General features: G+C 39.1%; 1 long non-coding RNA gene across 2 annotated transcripts; it reads right to left on the bottom strand.

Moving 5' to 3' along the window:
- Window positions 1–15,656: 15,656 nt before the first annotated feature.
- On the bottom strand, window positions 15,657–24,524 carry LOC138441406 (uncharacterized). Of its 2 annotated transcripts, none has more exons than XR_011257330.1 (3): window positions 24,468–24,524; window positions 24,147–24,254; window positions 15,657–16,358 (listed from the first exon to the last, which is right to left on the bottom strand). It is a non-coding gene; the product is annotated as an uncharacterized lncRNA (long non-coding RNA). The 2 variants fall into 2 exon arrangements; XR_011257331.1 differs by having other exon boundaries at window positions 24,357–24,476.
- Window positions 24,525–24,755: the final 231 nt, after the last annotated feature.

Here is a 24,755-nt window from a genome sequence, read left to right as displayed (position 1 = left end):
GGACTGGTTGGATCTCCTTGCAGTCCAAGGGACTCTCAAGAGTCTTCTCCAATACCACAGTTCCAAAGTATCAATTCTTTGGCGCTCAGCCTTCTTCACAGTCCAACTCTCGCATCCATACATGACCACAGGGAAAACCATAGCCTTGACTAGACGGACCTTAGTCGGCAAAGTAATGTCTCTGCTTTTGAATATGCTATTTAGGTTGGTCATAACTTTTCTTCCAAGGAGTAAGCGTCTTTTAATTTCATGGCTACAGTCACCATCTGCAGTGATTTTGGAGCCCCCCAAAAATAAAGTCTGACACTGTTTCCACTATTTACCCGTCTATTTCCCATGAAGTGATGGGATCGGATGCCATGATCTTCGTTTTCTGAATGTTGAGCTTTAGGCCAACTTTTTCACTCTCCACTTTCACTTTAATCAAGAGGCTTTTTAGTTCCTTTTCACTTTCTGCCATAAGGTGGTATCATCTGCATATCTGAGGTTATTGATATTTCTCCCGGCAATCTTGATTCCAGCTTGTGTTTCTTCCAGTCCAGCGTTTCTCATGATGTACTCTGCATAGAAGTTAGATAAGCAGGATGACTATATACAGCCTTGACGTACTCCTTTTCCTATTTGGAACCAGTCTGTGGTTCCATGTCCAGTTCTAACTGTTGCTTCCTGACCTGCATACAGATTTCTCAAGAGGCAGGTCAGGTGGTCTGGTATTCCCATGTCTTTCAGAATTTTCCACAGTTGCTTGTGATCCACGCAGTCAAAGGCTTTGGCATAGTCAATAAAGCAGAAATAGATGTTTTTCTGGAACTCTCTTGCTTTTTTCATGATCCAGCGGATGTTGGCAATTTGTTTGGGAAGCAATATAATCTTAGGTAAGAATATGTGCATTGAGACTTCCCTGGTGGTCTAGTGGGTAAGGCTCCATACTCCCAATACAGGGGACACAGGTTTGATCCCTGGTCAAGGGACTAAGATCCTACATACTGCACAGTGTAGCCTAAAAAAATAAATTTTTTTAAAATTTTAAAACAGAATGTATGCATTGAGTCCCATGGATCTTATTTGTTTCTAATAAATATTGGTTGTGTGACTTTAAGTGAGTAAATTAAGTTCTGATTATTTAGTTTCCTCATCTGTAACACAGAAATTATATTTACCTCACAGAGTGGTTTTGAGTGTGAAATGCAATTATACATATATATATGCATACATATAGTCTGTGTATTTATAAACATGTAAAATCTCTGGGGTGTGTGTGTGTATATGTATCAGATACCAGTATCATAATTAGAGCTTGATATATAGTAACTAATGATAGGGAATGTGATATTAATCACAGCTCATTGAGGGAGGAATTTTTATTACTCTAATTTTATCTGTGAGTAAGTGGAGGCTCAGAGGATTTAAGTGATCTTCCCAAGATCATAATACCAATTAATGTAGGAAACCATTGAGTTAGGTCATGGAAAAAAGGGGGAGTGAATGTTCTAACAGAGTTAATTATAAGCTTTATTGTTTGCTATGAAAGTTTGAAGACAATGATTACTAAGAAAAAACCATTATATTTCAAGAAGGTGTTTTGTTGCAGTTTAAAATGCAATATTAGCTAAAAGGATTGGGAATGGAATCAAAGAGTGATTAGGATTAAGTGGAAAGATAGGGTTATTTTTTTACATGTTTGATTGTCAAAGGAGGAGAATGGAAGAAGCGAAGGCAACAAGGTCTCAGATGGACTCAGAGCACAAGTGTAACACCATTCCCTGTGACAGGAAGGCAGAAAAAAGCAGATGAGTGAAGAGACAGATATTGTGAAAAGAGAGAGAAAGATGAAGGGGAACCTATTGTAAGCTTGACTCTGACTGTTATGTTCTGGGATTGCCTTTTGCAGTGAAGAATCAAGTTTGTCTGAAAGCTGGAGGAAAATAAAGAAGGCTTGGCATAGAACTTGATGGGAGCATGTCAGAGAATCAACAAAGGATATAAAATTAGTGGCCGCTAGGGAATGATGCTAAAGCTGAAACTCCAGTACTTTGGCCACCTCATGTGAAGAGTTGACTCATTGGAAAAGACTCTGATGCTGGGAGGGATTGTGGGCAGGAGGAGAAGGGGACGACCGAGGACGAGATGGCTGGATGGCATCACTGACTCGGTGGACGTGAGTCTGAGTGAACTCCGGGAGTTGCTGATGGATAGGGAGGCCTGGCGTGCTGCGATTCATGGGGTCGCAAAGGGTCGGACACGACTGAGCGACTGAACTGAACTGAACTGAGACAAAATTAGTACTAGTTTTTAGCAATCAGTACCATGCTTAATATTTCTCCCAAAATATGACACTGAGTACACACTGGGAGTGTGTACATCAGAGACTTGACGGTGGCCCTAAAGTCTATAGTAGGTTTGCAAGGGAGTCAAGTGTTTCACAAGGTTTTGATGAACTATGCAAGGTATGAGCAGTGTAGGTTTAGAGGTCAAGGTTCAGGCAAAGTTTGCACTTAGTAGGTGTGGCAAATAGGAACAATTGTTTATGGAAGCTGTAGCTGATAAGCAAAATGTCCTATTTAATTTCTCAGGGCTGGGGCCAAGATAATGATCTTCAAGCTGTATACAAAGATAAAGTAGATGAAGAATGAGTGGAGGTAAATTTCTATAGATTCAAAAGGCCAGGAAAAAGTCAGTTCAGGGGATCAGAGTAGGGTTGCTTTGACATTTGTTAACTGTATACATGGAGAAGAAATTTTCATGCTGCACAATGAGCCACAGATTATGGAGATTTCTTTGGAGATGAAAGATGAAGGCTCTGAATATTAAAAAATAAAAATAAAAAAGCAGTCGGTGCATTTTAGGCTGAAGGCAGTTTGCTTATTTATCCCCATAGTCCTAGGAGGAGTGGAAAGTTGAAGTATCCTCACAGAGGATCATGATGCCCATCCTACCATTCCAGGGAAGGCAGGATAGAATTAGTGAAGAGAATATAAAAATGAAATGAGAGAAAAGAATGAGACTATGAGAATTCCTTCCCTAGTAGATTTTAGATGTCATAGGCAGGGGAAAGGCAACCTATTAGTAATTTAGAGAACAGACTGGTTCCAAATAGGAAAAGGAGTCTGTCAAGGCTGTATATTGTCACCCTGCTTATTTAACTTCTATGCAGAGTACATCATGAGAAACGCTGAGCTGGAAGAAGCACAAGCTGGAATCAAGATTGCTGGAAGACATATCAATCACCTGAGATATGCAGATGACACCGTCCTTATGGCAGAAAGTGAAGAGGAACTAAAAAGCCTCTTAATGAAAGTGAAAGAGGAGAGTGAAAAAGTTGGCTTATAGCTCAACATTCAGAAAACTAAGATCATGGCATCTGGTCCCATCATTTCATGGGAAATAGATTGGGAAACAGTGGAAACAGTGTCAAACTTAATTTTGGGGGGCTCCAAAATCACGGCAGATGGTGATTGCAGCCATGAAATTAAAAGACACTCCTTGGAAGGAAAGTTATGACCAACCTAGATAGCATATTCAAAAGCAGAGATATTACTTGGCCAACAAAGTTCCGTCTAGTCAAAGCTATGGTTTTTCCAGTGGTCATGTATGGATGTGAGAGTTGGACTGTGAAGAAGGCTGTGAAGAGTGCCGAAGAATTGATGCTTTTGAACTGTGGTGTTGGAGAAGACTCTTGAGAGTCTGCAAGAAGATCCAGCCAGTCTATCCTAAAGGAGATCAGTCCTGGCTGTTTATTGGAAGGACTGATGCTGAAGCTGAAATTCCAATACTTTGGCCACCTGATGTGGAGAGTTGACTCATTGGAAAAGACCCTGATGCTGGGAGGGATTGGGGGCAGGAGGAGAAGGGGACGACAGAGGATGAGATGCCTGGATGGCATCACCGCCTCGATGCACATGAGTTTGGGTGAACTCCAGGAGTTGGTGATGGACAGGGAGGCCTGGCGTGCTGCAATTCATGGGGTCGCAAAGAGTTGGACATGACTGAGTGACTGAAATAAACTGAACTGAGAGGATTAAATTGGAACTGGGCCTGAGTGAAGAGTTCCTGGGACAGTTGTTGTTGCTGTCACAAGGTCATGTCTGACTCTTTGTGCCTCATGAACTACAGTGTGCCAGGCTCCTAATCCTCCACTATCTCCTGGAGTTTGTTCAAATTCATGTCAGTTGATTCGTTGATGCTATGTAACCATCTCATCCTCTGTCGCCTCTTTCTTCTTTTGCCTTCAATCTTTCCCAGCATCAGGGGCTTTTCCAATAAGTTGGCTCTTTGCATCACATGGCCAAAGTACTGGAGCTTCAGCTTCAGCATCTGTCCTTCCCATAAATATTCAGGGTTGATTTCCTTTAGAATTGACTGGTTTGATCTCCTTGCAGTCCAAGGGACTCTCAAGAGTCTTCTCCAACAACACAGTTCAAAAGCATCAATTCTTCGGCACTCTTCACAGCTTTCTTCACAGTCCAACTCTCACATTCCTACATGACCACAGGAAAAGCCATAGTCTTGACTACATGGACCTTTGTTGGCAAAGTAATGTCTCTGCTTTTTAATATGCTATCTAGATTGGTCATAGCTTTCCTTCTAAGGAATGTCTTTTAATTTCATGGCTGCAATCACCATCTGCCGTGATTTTGGAGCCCCCCAAAAATAAAGTCTGACGCTGTTTCTACTGTTTTCCCATCTATTTCCCATGAAGTGATGGGACCAGATCAAAAACAGTTCAAAAACACTCAGCCTTCCTAATGGTCCAACTCTCACATCTGTACATGACTACTGGAAAAACCATAGCTTTGACTATATAGACCACTGTCAGCACAATGATGTCTCAGCTTTTGAATATGCTGTCTAAGTTTGTTATAGCTTTTCTTCCAAGGAGCAAGCATCTCTTAATTTAATGGCTACAGTCACTGTCTGCAGTGATTTTGGAGCTCAAGAAAATAAAATCTGTCTCAATTTCCAGTTTTTCCCCATGTATTTGCCACGAAGAGATGGGACTGGATGTCAAGGTCTTCGTTTTCTGAATGTTGAGTTTTAAGCCAGTGTTTTCACTCTCCTCTTTCACCCTCATCAAGAGGTTCTTTTGTTCCTCTTTACTTTCTGTCATTAGCATGGTATTATCTGCATATCTGAGGTTGTTGATGTTTCTCCTGACAGTCTTGATTCCGGCTTGTGATTCATTCAGCCTGGCATTTTGCATGATGTACTCTGCCTAGAAGTTAATGAGCAGAGTGACAACATACAGCCTTGATGTACTCCTTTCCCAATTTTGAACCAGTTATTTGTTCCATGTCTGGTTCTAACTATTGCTTCTTGTCCTGCATACAGGTTTCTCAGGCAACAGGTAAGCTGGTCTGGTACTCCCATCTCTTTAAGAATTTTCCAGTTTTCTGTGATCCAGTCAAAGGCTTTAACATAGTCAGTGAAGAAGAAGTAGATTTTTTTTTAAATGGAATTCCTTTGCTTTTACTATGATCCAAGTGATGTTAGTAATTTGATCTCTTGTTCCTCTGCCTTTTCAAAATCCAGCTTGTACATCTGGAAGTTTTTGGTTCATGTACTGTTGAAGCCTAGCTTGGAGGACTTGGAGCATAACCTTACTAGCATGTGAGATGAGTGCAATTGCATGGTAGTTTGAACATTCTTTGGCATTGACTTTCTTTGGAATTGGAATGAAAACTGAACTTTTCCAGTCCTGTGGCCACTGCTGAGTTTTCCAAATTTACTGGCATGTTGAGTGCAGCATTTTAATAGCATCATCTTTAAGGATTTGAAACAGCTCAGCTGAAATTCCATCACCTCCACTAGCTTTGTCTGTAGTAATGCTTATTTAGGCCCACTTGACATCCCACTCCAGGATGTCTGGCTCTAGGTGAGTGATCACACCATCATGGTTATCTGGGTCATTAAGACCTTTTGTACAGTTCTTTTGTGTATTTTTTTTTCACCTCTTAATCTCTTTTACTTCTGTTAGGTACTTGCCATTTCTGTTTTTTTTTTTTTTTTTTTTCCCATGCCCATCCTTCTATGAACTCTTCCCTTGGTATCTCTAATATCTCTAATTTTCTTGAAGAGATTTCTAGTCTTTCCCATTCTATTGTTTTCCTCTACTTCTTTGCATTGTTCATTTAAGACAGTCTTCTTACCTCTTCTTGCTATTCACGGGAATTCTGCATTCAGTTGGTATATGTTTCCCTTTCTCCCTTGCCTTTTGCTTTTCTTCTTTCCTCAGCTATTTGTAAAGCCTCCTCAGACAACCATTTTGCCTTCTTGCATTTCTCTTTCTTTGGGATGGTTTTGTTCAGTTAGCTGGAGGGGAAAAGGAAAGCTAGTATTTCAGCTGGGCAATAATTAGGTGTGGAAGATTGGCTGTAGGAAGGGAATCTTAAAATGAGAAAATCCACCAAACACTAAGCACTTATTTGTGCTGGAACTGTGCTATACCTGCTGAGTGCATGAAATAGTTTAAGACCATCTCATGAGATGGGTGTTGCTATTTGCCCTGTTACTTAGCTGAGGCAACAGGGACTTAGAGAAGTGGCTAGTTTATGGTTAACGTTAAGAGTCCATGTTTCTAATCACGGATGTATTGCCTTTAAATCTAAGAGGTAGCCTTGAAGACATATTGGAAATTGGAGTAATAGGAGTAAAACTGGCCAAATCAGACTAGTCAGGAAGGATAGCTGATGTCTCAAGTGAGCAGGCAGAGGAGGCTGAGCACCAGGTCAGGGTGCATGGCATTTTCATGTGTGAGGATCATCTGGAAGAGGATCCCCGTGGGAGAGGGGATGATTGAGAACCAGGGGACGAAGGCTCCTTCTCTGTCCCCACCTTCATCTGTCTAACATGCAATGCTGTGACAGTCCTTTCACCATTTGGTACTTTCTGCTTCTGCCACAGCTAGAGAGATTAGACTGGTGCTTCAGGTTTTCAGGTTAAAACCCCTCCAAGGAACCCTGATATGTTCAAGTGATAAATAAGGCGGCGGATTGGGAGTGGCTGAGAAGAAGTCAGAAGTCTACTACTTGGTTCTGTTTTTCTCTCCTAGTTACTTCACCAGCTCACCCTCAATGCCCAGTGCCTTTCTTACTGGCATCTGTCACTTTCAAGGCCTTCTTGTGGAGTTTGCAATCAGTGGCCTAGACCTGGCTGAACTAACTGTAACCTTTCGTCTGTCCTCTTTTCCCTTCCCTATGTGACCCCTGAATGCTTCAGCTTTTGTTGTTGTTGTTGTGGCATGTGAGATCATTTCCTGACCGGGGATTGAACCTGCACCCCCTACATGGAAGCATGGAATCCTAACCACTGAACTGACTGGGTATTCTGCTCCAACTTTTTTTCCTTTCCCTTCCTTTCCCTTCCCTTTTTCCATTGTGATCATGCCTCCATGCACTGGGCACGATGACCCAGAGATCTGAATATTTGCATTTTAATCTTGTGTCTGATGGGACCTTATACCCTACTTCTCATTGGAACAGGAAGTTAGCACATCTAGTAATTCTATACTTTGGTTCTATTCAGTTTAATTGCATCACCGAGGCTTAATAGTTTCAATCATGGGACAAGATGATCTGAATTAACAGTAAGGACTATTTTGTCCTGTTGGTTCATGTTGCTTCTAAGTAAGCTGACACTATCTGGATCTAGAGTATATACACACACATGCACCTCCCGGCTCCTATTAGTAAAATCATGTCTACTGTGCTCAGTGCTGAAGGGAATATCTGTAACCCCAGAATTAGCCAACATTAGAGACTGTGTCAGTTTGCTAGAGCTGCCATAACAAAATACCAAAGACCGAATGATTTAAGCAACAGGAATTCATTTTCTCACAGTTCCGGCGACTAGAACTTCAAGATCAATGAGCCAGCATTGAACCAGCCAGGCTGGTGTCTCCTGAGGCCTCTCTCTTTGGCTTGCAGATAGCCACCTTTGCACTGTGTCTTCATAGGGACTTCACTCCGGGTGTATGAGCCCTGGTGACTCTTACTCTTCTAATAAAGGCACAAGCCCTATTAACTAGGGGCACACCTTTACGATATCAGTCATCCCCTAATTACTTCTTTGAAAGCACTGTTCCAAATATAGTTACATTAGGGATTGGGACTTTATCACATGGATTTTTGGAAAGGACACCAATCAATCCATAACGTTTACCCCTCTGTACCCCCAGCCCCACCAGTTCATGTCCTTCTTCGGTAGAGAACCATAGACCTTTGATCTTTAAGACACTGGTATTCCATGAAATGTTAACTAGTATTTCTTGAAAAAGGAGCTCTCTGGTCATTTAGATTTGAGAAACCTGAGATACTATTTCATTTGGAGAGATGGAGAGAGTCATAATACACTTTATTTTATTAAAGGCTCTATTAAATTTCCTATAATACAGATTTTTTTTTAACTTTAACTTAATTTCCCCCCAAATTAATTTGCCACAGTCTACTTATTGTGTTACAGAATACTTAATAACATCTAGTGAGATGTTGGTGTTTTCCTGGACATTAGGAAATAAGGATTTACTCCAGTTTCACATAAAGTCATAATGATCAATATATGGACTAGTTGCCAAGGAAGGTCACTGGATTTTTGGTCTGTTTGGACTGTTCAGAAGTTCTTTACCATATTCAATAGAACTGCACCTCTATCTGGCTTTCATATATTCTGGTTCTTTACAGTGGAGCTCAAAGGAATGTGTCTGCTCTCTCATTACAAATGTGCAAAGGCAGCTAGCTCTAAAGTGCCTAATCAGGGCCTTTTTTCTCCAGATGATATGGATCAGCTTCTTTAATACTTTTTGCAGTATATAATCCTGTAAGTCCTCCCTACCCTGATATATCAACATCACTTTACTATTAAAACACAGGTAATAATCAACCTCACCATTTCCTTTCTCTGTCCCAGGCAGTGTTATTGTCACAGAGATAAATAAGACAGATGAGGGCTTTACTTCTTGGACTTTACTTTCTTGTAGAAAAAGAATTGATCAAAAATAACATAATATTGAGATGATTTCAGGTTCTGACAAATATCAAAAAATATATATATCATGGTATTGGGATAGAGAATAACATGGATGTTGGGGGCCAGATTTGACTGGTGGATCAGAAAGGTTTTTATCAGAGGAGCTATTTGAACAGACACCTGAATGATTGGAAGGAGCCGCTCTAGGAGAGCTGGGGGATCAGACAGTACAGAAGCAACGGGAGGTGCAATGGCCATAGGAACAAAAGCCTCTTGAGTGGTTCCCTTTTCTCCAGTTTCATACGCAGTGGCTAGTTTTTCCTGAAAACTTTCAACTTGTAAATCTGACAAGCTATAGCCTGTGTCTTCTGTGATTAGGCTAAATGTTTTATACTGAATTCTATCTGAGACTGCACTGAAGAATTCTATAATCTATTTTTTTAATTGCCATTTTCCTTCTTTCTTCTTATTTTCTATGGCAAATTTTCTTTATGATTTTAATTGGCATCTGGGTCTAGGAGTTTATGGTTGCAAATATTCATTTAGCCTCTGTTTATTTAACTCATAAGATAGGTCTCACTTGTTATTATATGAACATGTTTCATTCATTTTTATCACAACTTTCATTACAACTTAGCCCTATCTGTTCCTTTATTTGTGTATTATTCATCTTTCACCACTAGAATGCAGGTTCCACAAGAAGCAGATCTTGCCTATCGTGTTTACTTGCCTATTATCAGCCCCTAGCACAGTGCACTGCACAGAGTAAAAATTAGTTACTAAATAATTACTAAATAAATGAATAGTCCTAAGATTCAACAAATCAGTCAAAAGGTAGAGTAACACTGGAAAAGGGAATGTCTGTCCACTCCAGTATTCTTGCCTGGAGAATCCCATGGACAAAGGAGCTGAGTGCGCTACAGTCCATGGGATCGCAAAGAGTTGGACAGAATTGAGTGACTAATACTATACTACACTAGAGTAACACACAGTTCACTCAGTATTTGGCAGGAATAGTCTTTTGCATAAATTAATTTAAAAATAAATAAAGCCAGAAATTCCCTGATGGTCCAGTGGTTAGCACTCCACACTCTTACTGCCAAGGGCCCAGAATCAATCCCTAGTCAGAGAACTAAGATTCTACAAGCTATGAGGTGTGGCCAAATAAATAAAATAAATAAAGCCTGTCTCACTGGAACTTATAAGAGTTCAATAATTTTAAATTGAATTTAACTTTAATAAGAATAGAAAACTGTGAAACATTTAACACATTCTCCACTTTTTTTTTTCTGATATGACTCAAAATCATCTTTAAGTTGAAATCACCGTGTTATCTTAGTGACTAGGACTTCTTTCATTACCTAATAGAGGTGAAAAAAAACCACTGCCTGCTTCTCCTTAGCTGCTACCCATGTGTCCATGTAAGTGTTCATACATAATTAAACATTTACCCACTAACCTAAAGGCAGTGTTAATTAAGGTAATACCTACAAAGAAACAATGGAAACAGAATGTGAGAAATAAAGTAACTGGAGCCATACCCATTGCCCCAGAAAAAGAAATTAAGTATGTAATGAGTAGAACATAAGTATGTAATAAATATTCATTGGAGGGACTGATGCTGAAGCTCCAATACTTTGGCCACCTGATGCGAAAAGCTGACTCATTGGAAAAGACCCTAATGCTGGGAAAGATTGAACGCAGGAGAAGGGGACGACAGAGGATGAGATGGTTGGATGGTATCACCGACCTGATGGCTGTGAATTTAAGCAAATTCCAGAAGATGGTGAAGGACAAGGAAGCCTGTCATACTGCAGTCCATGGGGTCGCAGAGAGTCGTACGGGACTGAACAATGACGACAAATGAGTAGAAGACAGGCTATTTATCTTCTGATGCTAACTGAGAGAGGGTAAGCTCCTTCTGTTTTGTCATGAAAGTCTGATGACTGAAAGCACCATGAATGTAGCTTTGGACTCAAGGTAAGCAATGCTCCTAACAATCAAGCCAATACAGCAGTGTTCCTGATTCATCATGAGGTGAATTTTCCATCAGCAGGAAATTCTGGCTGATGCTAGCTCATTAGGGATATTATGGAGGAAGTCAGAGATTGTTTCAGTGGTTTCTGAGTCCTCAATCCAACTCTGAAAGCCTATGACTGTACTAAAATTAGGCTCTCTGTCAATGCATCTTGGGTTTAATTGACTTTACTCATGTTTGATAAGATGGCAGACTCTCCTTGATCATGTTGTAGTCACGTTCGCCTGAGCCCTCTTCTCAACTTGGCTTCAACTTTGACCTATAAAAACTGTAGACTCTCAACACAAATAGTTTTACCCCCACCCCTAACACACACACAAACACCTCTGAGAGACTTGAACATGGTTTCAAATAGCTCGAAATCATTCTTAGGATGACCCAGCCCCATTTAAAATGCCTGCTTGAGAAAGCCCAATGCGGCAGGAAGAATTTAGCATTTGATATAGCCACAATGTGATAAGCAGACAGACCCTTAAACCCCTCTTAGAGCACTTACAGCATGTTTTTTAAAAGGTTAGAATGGTTAAGGCAATTTTACATCTTTTATCTATCATTTGAGTTACAAGTCTACCACCCAAACAGTTTCCTCTAGGACCTGAGAGCTGGCCCTTTGAAATGCAACCTTTCTGGGAGATAACTCTCCTTTTTACTCCCAGTTCCTTTGGGAGTGCTGTGCTGTGCTTAGTTGCTCATTCGTGTCCGAGTCTTTGTGACCCCATGGACTGTAGCCTGGCAGGCTCCTCTATCCATGGGGATTCTCCAGGCAAGAATACTGGAGCAGGTTGCTGTGTCCTCCTCTGGGCAATCTTTCCAACCCAGGGATCGAACCCAGGTATCCCACATTGCAGGCAGGTTCTTTACCATCTGAGACAGCAAGGAAGCCCAAGAATACTGGAGTGGGTAGCCTATTCCTTCTCCAGGAGATCTTCCCAACCCAGGAATTGAATGGGGGTCTCCTGCATTGCAGCTGGATTCTTTACCAGCTGAGCTACCAGGGAAGCCCCTTCTTTGGGAGTAAAATGGCCTTAAATTTGGTATCTTGCTCTGTCATCATTGCCTCCTGACACCCAGATATAAGAAGTTTGTTTCTCCTCTGGAGAAGCACCAATTAGCAAACCTACATGGCCTGGTCACATTAACTAACCTCTGAAAGTGAATTTGTTAGTTTTTCAGTCGTGTCCCACTCTTAGTGATCCCATGGATAAAGGAGCCTGGCAGCCTATAGTCCATGGGATTTTCCAGGTAAGCATACTGGAGTGGGTTGCCATTTCCTTCTCCAGGGGATCTTCCCGACCCAGGGATTGAACCTGAGTCTCCTGCATTGCAAGCAGAGTCTTTAGCACTGTGCCACCTGGGAAGCCCAAGAATAACCCCTATTCTCTGCCTTTGTATAAATTTCTACTTCCCTGACTCTGCTTAACTTCCACCTTACTCATCCCCCTACTCCCTCATTCTCTTTTTAAAATGCCCAGTCATCTCTGAACAAATCAAAGTTGAGTTCAGATCAGTCTGGGCTCTTTCCCCTATTGCAGTAGTATTGCTGAACAAAACCTACCCTTACCTCTCTTACTAGTGCCTGGCTTTCTTATCTTGGACAAGGATTAATTCATAACCTCTAAGTGGGGAAGATATGTGGGGTCGCACAGAGTCGGACACGACTGAAGCGACTTAGCAGCAGCAGCAGCAAGTGGGGAAAAAACAATTGTGACACAGTCAGAACTGTTAGATGTGCTTCTCAAAGTTTAAATAATGGATCAAAATCTGGTCTCAAATGCTTGATGAAAAGGAGAATGTATTTAGACTTAGTCTTGTTAGAAAGAAGATTAGGAGGTCCAATAGAAATTTCTCTGGATGCAGTGACGCACTCTCTGATGGTATATTCAATCTTCTGTCTGTACTCCTATGGCATTCACCCTCACCTTCACAACCCCCCCCCATTATATCTGCCTCAAAATAGAGATTTTTCCTTTCAGTCCTTTTTACAAGCGATGTTTTATTTATTGTTGTTTAGTTGAAAAGTCATGTCCAACTCTTGGCAACGCCATGAACTGTAGCCCACCAAGCTCCTCTCTCCATGGGATTTCCCAGGCAAGAATAATGTAGTGGGTTGTCATTTCCTCCTCCTGGAGATCTTCCTGACCCAGGGCTTGGAGCTGCTTCTCTTGCATCTCCTGGATGCGCAGGTAGATTCTTTACCACTGTGCCACCTGGGAAGCCATTGAATTAGTAGGATACATCGATGGTGGTGAAATTTCTGGGTCAGAGTATGTGTGTGTGTATATATATATATATATCTCCAGAAATTTTATGTCGAGACTAAAATTTCTTAATTAAAATTGAAGGACAAGCATTAGAGATTCCATAGATTCCCTGAAATTTTATACATCATTTGGAATCTATATGAGCACATATATAATTTTATCTTTATGTTAGAATCTCAAAGGGACATCTCTTTAATTCTCGAGTGTGTCCTAGACTCTAAGATGCCAGAAAGTTGAGTTTTTAAAGTTTTCTTCAGCACGGGTCTCTGCACAAAGTAAGTATTAGTAAATGATAAGAACAGTTTTTCAAAATATAGTCCTTTGAACTAATTGTTTTTCAGCCAACATAGCAGTGAACCTGAAATATTTTTACAAACTTATCTCCCTCTTGTAAGGTCTTATTTTTTTTATTGCCCTGAATTTCCTTGTCAGTTGTTCTTTCATCTCACCAGCTTGGGGTGAGAATGGAAATGGGAATGGTAAGGAGGGAGAAATGTGCAGAATGTTTTAAGTTCTATGTGGAGAGAACATGGCATCTGTGGGGAAAGGGTAACTGTGGCTCTGGGATGTGAAGGACAGAGCTATTTAACCCTGCTCTCCAGGAAAAGTGAACCCATCACTCAGGCAGTTGCATGTGTTTTCCTTCCAAGTGGTGTGATTGCCAGTGAAATTTGGCAAGAATGCCACCCCCAAATATGCCACTTTGGCATAATGATTATTTTGAGCTAAAGACACTTATAAAACAGCAGGTGCAAGAAAGATATACTGACTAGTACAAGAAAACATGAATTAACACTCTCATGTGAAAGATGTCCTCTCTACACCAGGAGAAAAGACACTCATCACCAAAAACAAGAGTCAATGCCATGAGAATTGTATGCAAACAGACCTTATTAAAATAACTCTTATCTTACTTTGCCCCTCCTATATTTCAGTTACTTTTCCACAATTGCCTCCCTTTGTTTAGCCAAGTATGAAAACATTTAGGTCTTTTTTAATTCTTTACTTCCTCCCATTTCATAAGTAAACCTTATACCAAATATATTAGTGTGCTTTTTTCTTGTTACTATGTCTTTTGTAACAGAGTCCTAGTCAAGATGTAAGACAGGTAGAAGAAATGCTTTCCTCCCCTGCATCATGATGAATGGCTGATGACATCACAAGCTTCCCTGCTCCTCTTTGTTAGATTCAATCTCTGCACATGCTTGACAGAGGATTTAGCCCGCAGCTTCTTAGAATTCTTTCTCACACATGGAGAAGTTTTCTCAAGTTTTGAATGGAGATAATGTGGGTAGGCACAGCTATCATCCAGAGTCATCGTTTGGACAGATCATGAGCATAAGTATGAACAGGCATGCCAGCATTGCAAGAAAGAAGCAAATGGGGAGAAATCATGGCTAGTGCCTTCTATTTTCCCAGTCTGTGAAAGAATATCCTCAGGCTACCTCCGATGGTACGCCCTCAAAATGATGGTAAAGGGAAAAACTCCAGATCCTTAGGTAAGGAGATTGGAATGTGAAGACATTAGAGTGGGTTGACTTATAGAGTGAAGGGGCACAGAAGTTAGGAAAGAGTGCCTGAGGCAGGTGTGTGTGAGAGAAGGGTGTAGGAACTAAGGCTTTGAGAAGATGACAAAACTGGAGAAAAGGAATTTTCAGAGGAGTGGCTAGGCAGCAAAGATAGAGGGTTAGGAGTTGAAATCTAGGAAGAGGAGAAAAGAAGCAGGAAATCACACAGGAATTTTCTGATGATTCTTTTTTTTCCCAGTTGGGAAAACTAACTACAATGAGAAAGAGTTTTGGAACCAGAAGAGAAGAATAATATCAAGTTTTATAATGGAGACTATAAAGGAAGAAGATGAAAAGAGTTAGCATTGTAAAGAGACCCAATCTGGAAGAGCACTGAGGATGAGAGGAGGTTTAGCAGGGGCTAGGAGTGATCAGTAGCCCAAATTTGAGAAGCTATTAATTTAGAAGGAAAGAGCTAGAAGATAAAAATTAGAAAGTATCAAGTTATGAAGAGGGAAAGTAGAAGGGATACCACTTATTGTTTCTAAGTGACAGTAACTTGAACAGTGAAAGAATTTAAAAGTTTTTTTTAGTGTGAAGTGAAGTGAAGTGAAGTTGCTCAGTCGTGTCCAACTCTTTGCGACCCATGGACTGTAGCCCACCAAGCTCCTCTGTCCATGGAATTTTCCAAGCAAGAATACTGGAATGGGTTGCCATTTCCTTCTCCAGGGGATCTTCCCAACCCAGGGATCGAACCCAGGTCTCCCACATTGCAGGCAGATGCTTTAACCTCTGCACCACCAGAATTAGAACAAATAATCCTAAAATTTTTATGGAACTATAAAAGGCTCAGAATTACCAAAGAAATCCTGAGGAAAAAGAACAAAGTAAGTAATCAAAACAGCATGGTATTGGCACAAAAACAGAAAATACATCAACAGAACTGAATAGAGGGTACAGAAATAAAACCACACACTTAGAGTTAATTAATCTTCAACAAAGGAGGCAAGAATATACAATGGAGAAAAGATTATCTCTTTGGCAAATGGTGTTGGGCAAGCTGGATAGCCACATGGAAATCAGTGAAGTTAGAACACTCCTTCAAACCATACACAAAAATAAACTCTAAATGACTGAAAGACTTAAATATAAGATCAGTTCAGTTGAGTTCAGTCACTCAGTTGTGTCCGACTCTTTGTGATCCCATGAATCGTAGCATGCCAGGCCTCCCTGTCCATCACCAACTCCCGGAATTCACCCAGACTCATGTCCATCGAGTCAGTAATGCCATCCAGCCATCTCATCCTCTGTCGTCCCCTTCTCCTCCTGCCCCGAATCCCTCCCAGGATCAGAGTCTTTTCCAATGAGTCAACTCTTCTTATGAGGTGGCCAAAGTACTGGAGCTTCAGCTTTAGCATCATTCCTTCCAAAGAAATCCCAGGGCTGATCTCCTTCAGAATGGACTGGTTGGATCTCCTTGCAGTCCAAGGGACTCTCAAGAGTCTTCTCCAACACCACAGTTCGAAAGCATCAATTCTTCAGTGCTCAGCCTTCTTCACAGTCCAGCTCTCACAGGACACCATAAAATTCCTAGAAGAAAACATAGGCAGAACATTCTCTGATACAAATTGTAGCAATGTTTTCTTGGGCAGTCTCCCAAGGGAATAGAAATGAAAGCAAATATAAACAAATGGAATCTAATCAAACTTAGAAGCTTTTGCACAGCAAAGGAAATCATCAAGAAAACAAAAAGACAACGTAAGAACTGGGAGAAAATATTTGCAAATTATGAAACCAACAACAGGTTAATTTCCAATATATGAAAACATCTCATCAGCTTAATATTAAAAAAAAAAAAAACAATCAGAAAATGGACAGAACTAAGTAGACATTTCTCCAAAGAAGACATACAGATGGCCAACAGGTGCATGAAAAGATGCTCCACATTGTCAATTGTTAGATAAAGGCAAGAAAAAACTACAATGAAGTTATCACCTCATATCAGTCAGAGTGCCCATCATTAAAAAATCTACAAAAAATAAATACTGGAGAGAGCATGGAAAAAAGGAGCCCTTCTACACCATTGGTGGGACTGTAAATTGGTACAGCCACTGTGGTGAACACTTAAGGAGGTTCCTTTAAAAACTAAAAATAGAGTTACCATATGATCCTGTAATCCTGCTCTTGGGCATATATCTGGAGGAAACCATAATTTGAAAAATACATGTACCCCAATGTTCACTGCAGCACTATATGCAATAGCCAAGACAGGGAAGCAACCTAAATGTCCATTGACAAATGAATGGATAAAGACGATATATATATATATATATATATATATATATATATATATATATACACACACATATATATATATAATACAAATATTAAAATATAAATATATAAAAGATAGAATTATATATATTTATCTTCCCTGGTGGCTCAAACGGTAAAAAATCTGCCCACAATTTGGGAAACCCAGGTTTGATCCCTGGGTCAGGATGATCCCCTGGAGAAGGAAATGGCAACCCACTCCAGTATTCTTGCCTGGAAAATCCCATGAACAGGGGAGCCTGGAGGGCTACAGTCCATGGGGTCACAGAGAATTGGACATGACTGAGCAACTAACACTTCCAATTTTCATACATATGTATATATATATATACATATGTATATTCATATATATAGATACATGAAATGGAATATTACTCATAAAAACAAATGAAATTATGCCATTTGCAGCAACATGGATAGGCCTAGAGATTTTCATGTAAGTGAAGCGAGTCGAAGAAAAACAAATATCATATGATATCACTTACATGTGGAATCTATGAATCTATGATACAAATATACTTATTTACAAAATAGAAACATACATTAAAAAAGACCTGTGGTTATCAAAGGGGAAATGGTTGGGTGGAGGAATAGATTAGTAGCTTGGAATTAGCAAATACAAGCTACTATATATAAAAAAATAGACAAACAGCAAGATTTGACTGTATAGCACAGGGAGATATATTCAACATCTTATAATGACCTGTAGTGAATAAGACGGAGAAGGCAATGGCACCCCACCCCAGTACTCTTGCCTGGAAAATCCATGGAGGGAGGAGCCTGGTGGGCTGCAGTCCATGGGGTCGCTAAGAGTCGGACATGACTGAGCGACTTCAATTTCACTTTTCTCTTTCGTGCATTGGAGAAGGAAATGGCAACCCACTCCAGTATTCTTGCCTGGAGAATCCCAGGGACAGCGGAGCCCGGTGGGCTGCCGTCTCTGGGGGTCACACAGAGTTGGACACGACTGGAGTGACTTAGCAGCAGTGAATAAGAATATGAAAGAGTAATTCTAAAATTTGAAAAATTCTAATCTACACAAAATTCTGAAACATTACATTGTCAACAAATGTGGTCTAAGGTTTTGCCTAGTTGTATTTTTTGATACTAAACCTCTAATGATAAGAAAGCATGCTTAATGATTCTCTAGATTAAAGAGGTTACACTAGAATATAAATCACTCTATCCTTTATGGAGAAAGTTTCACTATGAAAAATACTCTTAGTAGTTGAATTAAATGTTCTTAATGATGTAGTAAGAACTGTGAATTGTATATGGCTAATGCATTACCACTTGGATATTACTGTCTTTTTTATATGATAATGTGGATGTTGATCTTAACCATGGTTGTTCTCTGTACTTATCAGAAAGAAATGATCTGTTGAATATTTTACCACAGAATATACTCCCACTATTTCTGCAAGACCTGAAACTAGTTTGATCTCAAATTTTAAAGATATGAATAAGCCAGACTTATTTGTCTGATATGTTGAGTATTTTTAATTAATATATCCATTCAAAGATGGAGTGTAAGATTTTTTTTTTTTAATGAGCAAAGGTGAAAAACAAAAGTTAGATGTTTGGATGAACAGAGTATCTACAAATTATTATGACATATATGATGATTTAACAATTATCAATAGCTAGTGATAAATTTGGTGTTGAATGTCTGTGAAAAGTTAACACCAAAATCTTACATATTTGTATCTAATTTAAATTTTATTTTCTGTCAAAAGAATATTAATGCATAGGAAATTTTTAAATTAATTAATTTATTTTAATTGGAGGCTAATTACTTTACAGGATTGTAGTGGGTTTTGCCATACATTGACATGAATCAGTCATAGGTGTATATGTGTCCCCCATCCTGAACCCCCATCACCCTCCCTCCCTATCTCATCCCTCAGGGTTGTCCCAGTGCATTGGCTTTGAGTGCCCTGTTTCATGCATCAAACTTGGACTGGTGATCTATTTCACATATGGTAATATACATATTTCAGTGCTATTCTCTCAAATCATCCTACCCTTGTCCTCTCCTACAGAGTCCAAAAGTCTGTTCTTTATGACTCTTTTGCTGTCTTGCATAAAGGGTCATCATTACCATCTTTCTAAATTCCATATATATGCGCTAGTATACTGTATTGGTGTTTTTCTTTCTGACTTACTTCACTCTGTATAATAAGCTCCAGTTTCATCCACCTCATTGGAACAGATTCAAATGGGTTATTTTTAATAGCTGAGTAATATTCTATTGTGTATATTTACCACAGCATTCTTATCCATTCATCTGCCAATGGACATCTAGGTTGCTTCCATGTCCTAGCCATGGTAAACTGTGCTGTGATGGACATTGAGGTACATGTGTCTCTTTAAATTCTGATTTCCTTGGTGTATATGCCCAGCACCAGTAATTGCCCAATTACTTCTTTTACCTTACATCTCTATTAACTCCTCTAATGATATACAGACAAATGAATTAGAAAATACAGATCAAAAACAATCCTTATGGACACCATTGGTACTGAATATATCCGACCAAATATAAATATCAAAATTAATGGTAAAAGATTTTCTAGTCTCCTCAGTATTGGATTTGATATCACTGTTATTTCCAAACACTTATGGCCCAAATCTTGGCCTATACAAAAAATTTCTTGCCAAATTACAGGAGTTTCTCAAACCAAAATGCAAAAGCCTATCAAACTATTCAAATTTATCCTTGTGAGGGACCAAAAGGCCAGCCTGCAACATTACAACCTTATGTGATAGATGGACCCCTTAATATCATAGGAAGGGATTTACTTATGCAATGGCAAACTCAGATATACATTCCACATTTTTCTTAGGGGCCACTGCTCATTTAACAAACAATGCAATTATTAAAATAACCTGGAAAAATGACGAGCCTATTTGGACAGAGCAGTGGCCTCTTACAAAAGAAAATGTACAAACTGCTAAAGAACTTATAGATACACAATTGAAATTAAAACATATTGAGAAATCTTATTCCCCTTGGAACTCTTCCATTTTTGTTATGAAAAAGAAATCTGGCAAATGGCATCTCTTCAGTTCAGTTCAGTCACTCGGTCGTGTCTGACTCTTTGTGACCCCATGAATTGCAGCACACCAGGCCTCCCTGTCCATCACCAACTCCCAGAGTTCACTCAAACTCACATCCATCGAGTCAGTGATGCCATCCAGCCATCTCATCCTCTGTCGTCCCCTTCTCCTCCTGTCCCCAATCCCTCCCAGCATCAGAGTCTTTTCCAATGAGTCAACTCTTCTCATGAGGTGGCCAAAGTACTGGAGTTTCAACTTCAGCATCATTCATTCCAAAGAACACCCAGGACTGATCTTCTTTAGAATGGACTGGTTGGATCTCCTTGCAGTCCAAGGGACTCTCAAGAGTCTTCTCCATCTCTTAACAGACCTTAAAAAAGTTAATGCATTTATAATACCTATGGGTACATTACAACCAGAAATCCCATCACCTACTGTTATTCCTCAAAACTGGCATATTATTATTATAGATTTACAAGATTGCTTTTTTAATATACTTTTGCACCCTCTAGACCGAGAGATATTTGCTTTCTCTCTTCCTTATCCTCATCACACCAGGCCTCATAAATGGTACCAATAGACTGTACTGCCTCAAAGAATGATAAATTCTCCCACCATGTGCCAATTCTATATAGTCAAAGCCCTTAAACCTGTAAGAATACAATTTCTTAACTTTCTTGTTATTCATTACATGGATGATATATTGTCAGCTCCATCTGTTTTAGAAACTCAACACATGTTTAATATAGCTCAACAATGCTTGAAAGACTGGATTAAACATTGCCCCTAAAAAGATTCAAACCTCTACACCTTACCATTACTTAAGATTTGTTGTTAATAAATAACATATTACTAACACAGATTTACAGTGATAAATTATCAACCTTAAATGATTTTCAAAAACTTTTAGATGATATAAATTGGATTAGATCTTCTTTAGACATTGCTAATTATCAACTGACTAATCTATTTATACTTTGAAAGGAGATCGCAATTTAAATAGCCCTCATTCACTTTCATAAGAAACATGAGAAAAACTCTATTTAATACAAAATAAATTGCAAAAGCAGTTTCTTTTTTTTTTTTTTAAATTTTAGTTTTTTATTTTTTAAATTTTAAAATCTTTAATTCTTACATGCATTCCCAAACATGAACCCCCCTCCCACCTCCCTCCCCATAACAACTTTCTGGGTCATCCCCTTGCACCAGCCCCAAGCATGCTGCATCCTGCGTCAGACATAGACTGGCGATTCAATTCACATGATAGTAACATGTTAGAATGTCATTCTCCCAAATCATCCCACCCTCTCCCTCTCCCTCTGAGTCCAAAAGTCCGTTATACACATCTGTGTCTCTTTCCCTGTCTTGCATACAGGGTCGTCATTGCCATCTTCCTAAATTCCATATATATGTGTTAGTATACTGTATTGGTGTTTTTCTTTCTGGCTTACTTCACTCTGTATAATCGGCTCCAGTTTCATCCATCTCATCAGAACTGATTCAAATGAATTCTTTTTAACAGCTGAGTAATACTCCATTGTGTATATGTACCACAGCTTTCTTATCCATTCATCTGCTGATGGACATCTAGGTTGTTTCCATGTCCTGGCTATTATAAACAGTGCTGCGATGAACATTGGGGTACATGTGTCTCTTTCAGTTCTGGTTTCCTCGGTGTGTATGCCCAGAAGTGGGATTGCTGGGTCATAAGGTAGTTCTATTTGCAATTTTTTAAGGAATCTCCACACCGTTCTCCATAGTGGCTGTACTAGTTTGCATTCCCACCAACAGTGTAGGAGGGTTCCCTTTTCTCCACACCCTCTCCAGCATTTATTGCTTGCAGATTTTTGGATCGCAGACATTCTGACTGGTGTGAAGTGGTACCTCATTGTGGTTTTGATTTGCATTTCTCTAATAATGAGTGATGTTGAGCATCTTTTCATGTGTTTGTTAGCCATCCATGTGTCTTCTTTGGAGAAATGTCTATTTAGTTCTTTGGCCCATTTTTTGATTGGGTCGTTTATTTTTCTGGAATTGAGCTGCATAAGTTGCTTGTATATTTTTGAGATTAGTTGTTTGTCAGTTGCTTCATTTGCTATTATTTTCTCCCATTCAGAAGGCTGTCTTTTCACCTTGCTTATAGTTTCCTTTGTTGTGCAGAAGCTTTTAATTTTAATTAGATCCCATTTGTTTATTTTTGCTTTTATTTCCAGAATTCTGGGAGGTGGGTCATAGAGGATCCTGCTGTGATTTATGTCGGAGAGTGTTTTGCCTATGTTCTCCTCTAGGAGTTTTATAGTTTCTGATCTTACATTTAGATCTTTAATCCATTTTGAGTTTATTTTTGTGTACGGTGTTAGAAAGTGATCTAGTTTCATTCTTTTACAAGTGGTTGACCAGTTTTCCCAGCACCACTTGTTAAAGAGATTGTCTTTACTCCATTGTATATTCTTGCCTCCTTTGTCAAAGATAAGGTGTCCATATGTGTGTGGATTTATCTCTGGGCTTTCTATTTCAATGGAACAAAAGCAGTTTCTTACACATATTAGACTTAATTTGCCTCTAAAATTATTTATACTCCCCTCTCTTCATTCTCCCACAGGACTTCTTGCCCAACAGAAACACCCAATAAAATGGATCTATACCCATTGTAGAGGGACAAAATCGCTTACATCCTATCTTGATTTAATCGCTCTAATCATTATCAATAAAAGAAATAAAACTGACTTTAATTGGCTCCAATCCTTATAAAATTGTAATACCTATTGATAAACCTCAATTCAAGAACACATTACAAACTTCTACTAATTTCCAAATAACTTTTCTGGAATATTTTGGAGAAATTTCATTTCATTATCCTTCTAATAAGCTCTGGAATTTCTTCAAAAATACTGAATTTATTATCTCCCACATTGTCAACTCACAGCCTGTACCTCAAGCTGATGTTTTCTATATAGATGAGACTGAAAATGCCAAAGCCTCATTCTGGTTTCTCAAAAAAATATGAAGTCTTTTATACTAAATTTCATTCTGCTCAACAAAACAAATTATATGCTCTTATTCAAGTTATTCACCTACATCCTTAATCCATTAATATAATCCATTAATATAGTCTCTGACTCCTTATATTCAGTTTTTGTATTATAAAATATAGAAACTTCCACTGTAAACTCCAACCAACCTATTATTCAACGTCTTTTTTTCAAACTGCAATCTATTATTAGAAACCACAGTTCTTTCATTTATATTACTCATATTCAAACATATTCCTGCCTTCCCGGCCCCTATGACTAATGGAATAAACAAGCTGATAAACATTACTTTTGCTACTCCCAAGAAACAATATGCTTTATTGCACAATAATGCTGGCTCCTTATACCAAATTTGAAAAATTCCATACCGCCATAACAGCAACAAAAATCATTAAAAATTGCTGTACTTGTAGGCCCCTACATCTTTGACCTATTACACAGGGTATCAGTCCTCGAGGATTACAACCCAATGAACTATGACAAATGAATGTAACTCATTGCCCTGAACTTTCTCCCTCTTCCTTCTTACATGTCTCAATTTGATACAAATTCTTCTTTTATATGGGCCACACCTCTCCGAGGTGAAACTACATGGCATATTATAACCCAGCTGTTAACTTGCTTTACAATAATGAAAACTCCTAGTTCTATAAAAACAGACAATGGCCCTGCCTATATTTCTAGACACTTCAAACAATTTTTACAATCATTTTCTATTAAACATGTTACAGGTATTCCTTATAATTCACAGACACAAAACATAGTCAGACGGACACATCACACACTGAAACTGCAAATGAAATAATAATTTAAATTTTAAAAAGGGGAATACACAGGAACACTACTATCTTCCTTATCTAAAGCAGACTTTACTAGATTCCAACATAAGTTATTTCTAAAGCTATAACTATTGTTAATACAGTTTTATTTGTTTTAAATTTTTTAAACTTACCACAAGGAGATATTTTGACAATAGCAGAAAAACATTTCGAGACATTGAAAGATGCCTGCCTTCCTCTTCCCATTTGGTATCAAGATGGGTTGACTAAACAATGGAAATCTGAAAAATATTACAGAGAAAGAGATATGCTTATATTTCTCCAGATGGATCCAATGAAGTCAGTTAGTTCCTTCTTCAAAAGATCCGCCCCCAGGGAACTACCAGTGTCCAAGATAGAGAGGAAAAGGCAAAATCCCCAGAAAGAAGAGGTTCCAATACAAGCCATAGTGGCTTTAGAGATTTCCAAAAAACACTGCACTGAACATCATCTACCTCGTGATCTCCCTCCTTGGAGACAGATAACCCTTACTAATCAAGCTGAAAATCTGATTTCTCAACAGGAAATGCCTCAGAATCCAGAAAATATTTTTGTCTCTGTGCTTGCGTTGCTTGCTTTTGCTCTCCCTGCTCAAGCTGAATATATTAATCATACTTACTGGGCTTATATACCCAACCCCTTTTACTGTAGGTTGTAAAATGAAGACAGAAAGAAGGATGCGGGGGACCCACGTTTCTAGTGGAACAAAGGCATTTTATTAGCAGAAATGCATGCTTATATAT

The sequence above is a fragment of the Ovis canadensis genome, chromosome 5 (assembly GCF_042477335.2).
Source record: "Ovis canadensis isolate MfBH-ARS-UI-01 breed Bighorn chromosome 5, ARS-UI_OviCan_v2, whole genome shotgun sequence".
In the NCBI taxonomy this organism is placed as follows: Eukaryota; Metazoa; Chordata; class Mammalia; order Artiodactyla; family Bovidae; genus Ovis; species Ovis canadensis.
Note: the sequence above shows the minus strand (reverse complement) of the source record. Positions and strands in the feature narration are given on the sequence as shown.